At 41.9% G+C, this 6,543-nt stretch overlaps 1 long non-coding RNA gene and 1 pseudogene across 2 annotated transcripts; one reads left to right on the top strand and one right to left on the bottom strand.

Annotated features, from left to right (window-relative positions):
• Nucleotides 1–207: 207 nt before the first annotated feature.
• LOC311031495 lies at nt 208–2,245 on the top strand (annotated as a pseudogene). Its single transcript has 3 exons — nt 208–305; nt 873–972; nt 1,078–2,245. The product of its transcript is annotated as an uncharacterized misc_RNA (transcript).
• Nucleotides 2,246–3,063: 818 nt separating this feature from the next.
• LOC311030667 lies at nt 3,064–4,381 on the bottom strand. Its single transcript, XR_014599005.1, has 3 exons — nt 3,752–4,381; nt 3,304–3,594; nt 3,064–3,203 (listed from the first exon to the last, which is right to left on the bottom strand). It is a non-coding gene; the product is annotated as an uncharacterized lncRNA (long non-coding RNA).
• Nucleotides 4,382–6,543: the final 2,162 nt, after the last annotated feature.

Below are 6,543 nucleotides of genomic sequence, written 5' to 3'. Positions count from 1 at the left end.
AGTTAGGAACCTTCCTAAGCAAAAAAGACTATTCGACTGCACCCTCTCTCTCTGTGTCTGTGTGTCACTAGGCTCGTTCGGGATGGGCTTGGCTTGGCTTGACTTGACTTATCACGCCGACGAGAGCTGCAGGGGTCTGAGGGGGCGGGCTATAAAAGAGACCGTAGCCAAGCGCCGTCAAGTCGGACAACAAAAGTCAACGTGACTATGGCGGCTCGCGCGGCATTTGCGTTCTTCGTTGCAGACGAAGTGGAAATGATAGAACTACCGGTACTTTTTCAAGAGGGGTATCTCGGCCAGAGAAGGTGACTTTTTCAAAGTTTGCAACTAGTTAACTTTGTTGAAATTTGTAACGTGTGTTATTGCTCACCCTTTCTGCAGCCTGGAATATATTAATTTTCGTCCTGTAGGCTAAGCCTAATAGGTTGTTTTTGCAATTTGCAGTAAGGCTAAGGCATATGCCGAACTCTTTAATAGGCTATTAATAATAGGCCTAATAATAATAATAATAATAATAATAATAACAGTAATAATAATAATAAACCTATTTGTATAGCACTTTTCAGACACAGAATGCAGCTCAAAGTGCTTTACATGTAGAGGATGTAACACAATCGGAAACATTTAACCCAATAATAACTCCTTTATGCTTTCACAAATTGATATTTGAGGTACACAGATAGATAGGGTCTAGGAAGGCCAACATGTAAGTAAATGTGAAATGATATCCCAACATTAGGCCTACTTCCTTAGAAACACATCCACATGAGAGTGTTGAGGAAAAAAATATAATTGACATGTTTTCACTGCAGATATAGGCCTACACATTAAGCCCCCCTTTTACATGTGCTCTGTTTTTGTGTCAATACTAGGATTGTGCCAAGAATCTCCAATTATGTGGAGCAGGTCGTCCCACTCTACAGCCTGTTTGAGTTTAAAGCTCATTTCAGGCTTTCAAAACCCCAAGTGGAGGTGAGTAGGCCATGTGATTGATGTGAAAGTGGTCCTAGCAATGCAGTGTTTTTTCTCAGCATTTGGTTAACTTTCCAATGTATTTTTTTTATTTTTTATTTACAGGGTCTTCTGAATACACTTGGGTATCAGAACCCATTGAATACAAAAGTTCCTTTGGAGAAGTGTGTCCTGGCCTGCTTATGGACTCTGGCCAATCAAGAGTCCTATAGGGGGGTTGCCGACCGGTTTGGGATAGGCAGGTCTACACTGACCACCCACCTCCATGACTTTTGTAGCCTGGTGAATGTGTACCTGGCTCACCACATCACTTGGCCCACAGGGGAGGCCCAACAGCAGTCAGAAGTAGGCTTTGCACGGGCAGGTTTCCCACGTATAATTGCGGCACTGGATGGGTGTCATATCCCTATTCCCAAACCCCACATGGAGAACCCTAATGCCTATCTGAACAGGAAACAGTTTTACTCCATCATTTTAACTGCCTTCTGTGACAGTAACAGGCGTTTTTCTTATATCCATGCTGGCCTTCCAGGGAGTTGACATGACGCACGAGCCTTCCGACAGACAGCAGTTGCCACCATCTTGGCTGAAAACCCCCAAACCCTGCTCCCTCCTGCCACTCACATCATTGCGGACTCTGCCTACCCTCTACTGCTGCAGTTGGTAAAGCCGTACAGGGACAATGGTCATCTCACTGCCCGGCAGAAGAGGTTCAACAGAAAGCTCCATTCTGCTAGAGTGACCATTGAGCATGCCTTTGGCCTTTTAAAAGGCAAATTTAGACGTCTCCGATATCTGCACATGGGAAGCGTGCAGAGAGCCAGTGCAGCAGTCATGACGTGTTGTATTCTGCACAACATCTGCCTTCATACAGATGACGAGGTCGACCCTGCAGATGTGTTGGAGAACGAGGTCGTAGCTCATGAAGAACAGGAGCTCCCTCAAGCAGCACAGTACCGGGATGCTATTTGCAATAGCCTTTAAACCCACCCCCTCCATCTACCCCACCCACCCCAACTTTTTATTTTCTTTACAGTACTCATTTTACTTTTCACTTCATTTTGTGAGCTGGTGGCACATCCCACAGGGTGATACAGCAATTGCCATGAATAGGAAATAAGGCCAGAGTGGAAAGGCTGTGCCTTTTTGAAAACTAAACTTTTTTTCCTTTTCAAAATGGAAAGAGACCAGTGTTCAAGTTCCTTTTTACCAGGCCTCCTTTGCAATCACTCTTGGTTTTTAATGGTAGTGCTTCAATCATCAAGACTCCTGCTTTGCCTCCACGTGGCAGCTCATGGATACTGGTTAACAACAAGCCAGGCTAAATTAGCAGGGGATCTCGGAGTAGTGGTCCCCAGAGGTGTCGTTCCCATTTTAGAATGACTAACCAACCACTATGTGTGCAAACACAAATTTCACAAAATACAAAGAATCAAGGATGGAGGGAAAACATTTATTCACTTTTTTGTAGAAGGGTGATAATTTCCTGCTGTCCCTCAGCCAACTCCCTGAGGGTCGCAGACATTTCTGATAGAGCACCTAAAAGCTTCTTTTGAAAGGCCCCCTTCTTACGCTCCTTTATTCTTCTCCACCTCTCTAGATCCGGGCGCACCAGGGTCTCCAGTGCAGCCGTCCGTCGCTCAGCATGGGCCTCATAGTTCTCGTAAAAGCTGCCAGCCTGACTAACTGGTCTTCTGGTGGCCGGGCCTCTTGAAGGTGGGGGAGAGGAGGTCCCTTTGGCAGATTTAACAGAGGATTTGGCTGATTTAGGGCTTGCAGGTACGGCAAACAGTGCCGTTTGCACAATCGTGCCCGCCGGAGCACTGCCAGTCCCACTGCTGCCAAAGATTTCATCCATTTGCTGGATAACGCACAAAAACAAGATTATTAGTTTCCCCAAAATAGGCTGGGGGGGGGGGGGGGGGTTATAATGTTGGAGTCGGTATGAATGTATGAACAGGTGAACATCATTGTACTTACTGAATAGTACTCCCAGGTCACCCTCTCTTCACCACTTGACTTGCTTTTGTCCTTTGCCTTCTTGTAAGTCTAACCCTAACCCTAACCCATGTTGCCCAGTTTTTTCCGGACCTGCTCCGCACTCATGCAGTACCCCATCCTCTCAAGATCCTTTGACACTTTGTTATTAAAAATGTTTTTTTTACTTGTGTATAAACTGTAATGTTTTTTTAAGAGTGAAAGGAACAGCAGCGTCACCCGATGTCTGATCTCTGTGAGGATAAATTGAACAGATCATTACACAATGCAAATGCAACTTGTACAGATAGTGTAATGTTGAATTGACTTCTTTAATTGTGTTTTCATAGATACCTGGTTGAGACTCATCGTACTGCATGGTGCTGCCACCTGGGGCGTCATCAAGTGGATTTGGGGTTGGAGTTTGCCTTGCTGTTGGTGGTGGTGGTTGTCGAGTGGTGCCTGTCAGTGCCGTGCTGGTTTGTGCTGGTGGTGGTGCAATGGTGCCTGCATGTGCCATGGTTTGTGGTGGTGGTGTTGGTGGTGCAATGGTGCCTGCATGTGCCATGGTTTGTGGTGGTGGTGCAATGGTGCCTGAAGGGGCTTGTGGTGGTGGTTGTTGAGGGGTAACTTTGGGCGCTACAGCTGGACCGACAAGAACCACAGGCACCATGGTGTTAAGAGTTAAGGGGGTAAACCATGAGGGAAAAGTCATTAGTTCAGGCCAAGCCCTACAACATGATATGAGTAATAATGGTATGCAATTTTCTAATAAAATGGTGACTAAAGCAAATTCAATTACCTTGTGTTGTCATGTTTTGCCTCACATATTTGACTGTTTCTGCCAAGTACACTGGATCTATAAAATAATGCAAACAAGTCGATATTGTTTCATCAAACAGAATCTCCACTTTTTCCAAACTCTCAAATGATTGTGTACTCATCGTTTTTTAGCTTCTCTGCAACAGCCTTAGACACACAAATTCTCATTGTGCCCTGTGCATCTCTTATGTCCATAATCTCAGCGTCCTCCATCTTACTCGCTTCATTTTGGGTGTCTCTCTCTATCTATATATATAGTCGTTCTTTGATTGATTGATTGGTGGACCTGCCCCATTACCAAGCCCCAGACTGGATTTACCTCTCACACAGAAGATACTCGTTAACCCTACACCTGGGTCACAGCAGCAGACTGTTCTATTGTCATTTTTTGGGTAATCTAGCTCACTATCTTATATATTAATCAATGAAATAATGTAATAAATGATTGCTGATAATATTTGTCACACATTATTTTGGAATTATTTTGGACAGTTTAACATTTATTGAAGTAAGATTGTGTAGAGTGATGGTTGTTTAAGGTAGGCCTATATGAAGTCATGGCTCTGTTACAGTGTAGAAAATAAACATAGTTGTAATTTATCAAAAACTAATTCAGATATTGAGGCAAAAAAATAACACATGAACATAACCCTTAATTTCTTTTAATTTTCCCTGTGACGTCTTTGCAGTCGGCTGCTAAGTCGGACACAAATTCTAGCCATCATGCATCGCTTTCAACCCACAATACATCACGTTAGGTGGCGCGCTGCAGGCGGCTACATCAAGTCGAACGAGCCTACTCTCAGGTGCCTCTGATTTGAAAACTCTCCTCCCCCTCCTTGTGTGTGATGTCACTTCCTGTTCACCTTATGTTCAATGCCCTGCTCTGCTACCGGGTTTTAGTAGCAAACTGTTAGCTTGCTTGCCACAGAATTCTAGCTAGCTAATCACCAGGCCAAATTTGCTGTTCTGTCCTGGCAACAAACACGGTTTTGTAAAGCATATATTCTCTGTAGATGTTTCATTGTTCATACTGAACTCACTGATCTTTCAGTAAGTTTGACTTAATTGCACTTACCGTGTAGTACTGCATGAGAGGTAGAAAATGGCGCTGACTAGTATCCTCTGTCTCCAACCGAAGAAGTGAAATGCATGGGCGGAGCTCAATTACATCTCTGCAGAGTTGGGTTAACACTGATGTGATCAACTCTGTCAAATAACTCCAACACTGAACGCCATTTAAATCAGAATGTGTTAAAATTACACTCTGGGAGTGAAAATCAACTCTGAAACGTTTAACCCTGAAATTTTTGCTGTGTACGTATGTGTGTATTGTGTGGATTATCTGTCATATACTGTCGGATTCATATAACTGAAGAATTATCTTTTAAAACAGCATATATGTTGTTTTACAAGATAATTTTTTCTAGGTTTACACCACTCCTCCAATCTAAATTAAAGCTTCAGTCCATAAGCATTACATAACTGTAATTTGAATATATACCAGTAAACAAGTGAGCTATCAAAACATGTATCAATGTCCAAATATATATGGACTGAACTATACACCTGAAATAGTGGTTTCTACTGGCAGTGATCTAAAATGTCTATAGAAACACAAGACACAGCTCCTGTCCTAGCTCCAGTCTCATTTGCTATGCAGCTCAAAAGTATGTGGACTGCTGTTTCAATGTTTGTGTTCTGGTGATTTAAAAAAATATGAAAATTAAATTGAATGTAACGTAATAAGTCCTAATCAATAGTTTTTCAAATAATAATTTAAGGACAATAAAACTTTGTCTTAGCGTGCTAATTTCTTTAAAGATCCATTAGGCTACCCACATGACACTCACCAGAAGGCAGAGGGAATAGGAGTCATTTACTTTACTAACTTGCCATCTTTCAAGCATAGATATTAACTAGTCTTTTTATAGATCAGTTTTAAACCTAAAAAAATAATTTGAGGGTATCTAGATTGGAGGAATGGTGTAAACCTAGAAAGAATTATCTTGTAAAACAGCATATATGCTGTTTTACAATTTAATTCTTAAGTTATATAATCCGACATTATATGAAAATTATTTGAGTCCGACTCTCTTCCTTCCACGGACTTTCACTAAGCAAGCTAAGTCAATATAATGCTCTTATAATGCTTATAATGCATCTTACTTTATCGGCAATGATATGTTGTGGTTTCTTTCTTTTGACAAAAGCAGTCGCTTTGGACAAAAGCGTCTGCTAAATGCCCTAAATGTAAATGTAAATAATGCTGCTGATGATTGACAGCTGATGATCCACACCGTGATTGACGTGCATCTGCAGTGGAGAAACTACAATAATGGACTACAAAAAGCGCATTGTCCACTTCTCCCTAGGTTGTTGGTTCCATAAACAGCTGGTTCACTGACCGACTTTAGTTCCAGCAGCTCCGCCTTCCTGTTTGCTGTATTTACATTTAATTTGTGGTTTCAGTTTCGTTTTTGTCAAACATTTGTAACATGATTCATATAAATAAAAAATACCATTGAATTATTATCACCGTCCACACACATTTATTAACATAATTCCGATTACTATATGTCTGCATGAAAGTAATTGTTAAATATGCAAATAAGCATATCGTTTGTTTTCATTAACCACCGAGTTGTGCAGCATTTTAAATGTTGCTCTCGCAAGGAATTTTGGATCGGCTTGATCTCCTTTCCTTTCATATAGGAAGGTCCGTTGCATCCTATGCTAAAGGAAGCATTGGAGCTCCTTTCATTTGCATTA

The sequence above is a fragment of the Eutrigla gurnardus genome, assembly GCF_963514095.1.
Source record: "Eutrigla gurnardus genome assembly, chromosome: 20".
Taxonomy (NCBI): Eukaryota; Metazoa; Chordata; class Actinopteri; order Perciformes; family Triglidae; genus Eutrigla; species Eutrigla gurnardus.
This window is presented reverse-complemented; position numbering and strand designations above follow the sequence as displayed.